The sequence below is a fragment of the Doryrhamphus excisus genome, chromosome 14 (assembly GCF_030265055.1).
Source record: "Doryrhamphus excisus isolate RoL2022-K1 chromosome 14, RoL_Dexc_1.0, whole genome shotgun sequence".
Lineage (NCBI taxonomy): Eukaryota > Metazoa > Chordata > Actinopteri > Syngnathiformes > Syngnathidae > Doryrhamphus > Doryrhamphus excisus.
This window is the reverse complement of record NC_080479.1, coordinates 6,721,438-6,722,418: the sequence shown is the minus strand read 5'-3', so window position 1 is coordinate 6,722,418 and position 981 is coordinate 6,721,438.

Sequence of the window (981 nt, the reverse complement as noted above, 5' to 3'; positions counted from 1 at the left end):
CACAGAACAACGGCATCAACGGTCAGTCATACAGTCTTGTCTGTGTGGGTGGAGGCGGGGCCACTAGTGTACATACAGAAATGTTGTTAGTAGATTGCAATATTCCAACATATTTGATATGTATCGTTTCCATTGTACTTCTCATAAAACTAACCTAAAAATCTCATCTTGTCTCGTGGATCTCAGGAGCTCCTGTGACACCCCTATGGTATGGAATACTTTACCCTGGAACGGATCATTTTTATTTCCACTTTGTCTAAATGAAAGGCTGCTTCTAAATACAAAACCTCATGAGGTCCCACTGAGGAAGCACAATTGTCACACCGCAAAGTCCGCATGCTCCCCCAGAGACCCGCGCTGATCCGAGATGCATCTAAATAAGTATCTAAAATAATACGTTGTTATTGTTTGGGCCCGGCCGAGCGACACTCTAATATTAAGGGATGCTGTGCGGTTGTTTGTCCCTGTGCGACTTTCTGACAGCGTCTGTGTGTCTAAATCTATTGTCTCGCTTCTCTCAGCTGAAGCCAATTAACTTTGCTGCTCTGCTGCTCCCAAAACACACACACACACATACACACACAGACACACACACACAAACCCAATGATGCATTTTCCTCCACTGATTTGCATGCAGCCGTTTTGGTGAGGAGACAACATTTAAGAAGAGGAAAAGAAAATAGAGATTGTGAGCGTGGGGGTGAAGAAACGGCACAGAGTCGCCTGTTGCTAGGCTACGGCACGAAACACTCGGGCCTCAGCACCACTGCAGCAATTACTTGCATATTTCTTCATCGAAAGAATACACCGAAAAGACAAAAATGCAAAGCGACCCCAGCTTGGAGTCCAGCCGCTGCTGATTAACAGACGTACGCTGTAACTTTCAACAGCAACAGGACTCGAACTAACGTACCTTTGACTGGGGATGTCCCGATCCTATTTTGGGGGGAGCAAAATGAAAGATTGGCACTTTTCACACAG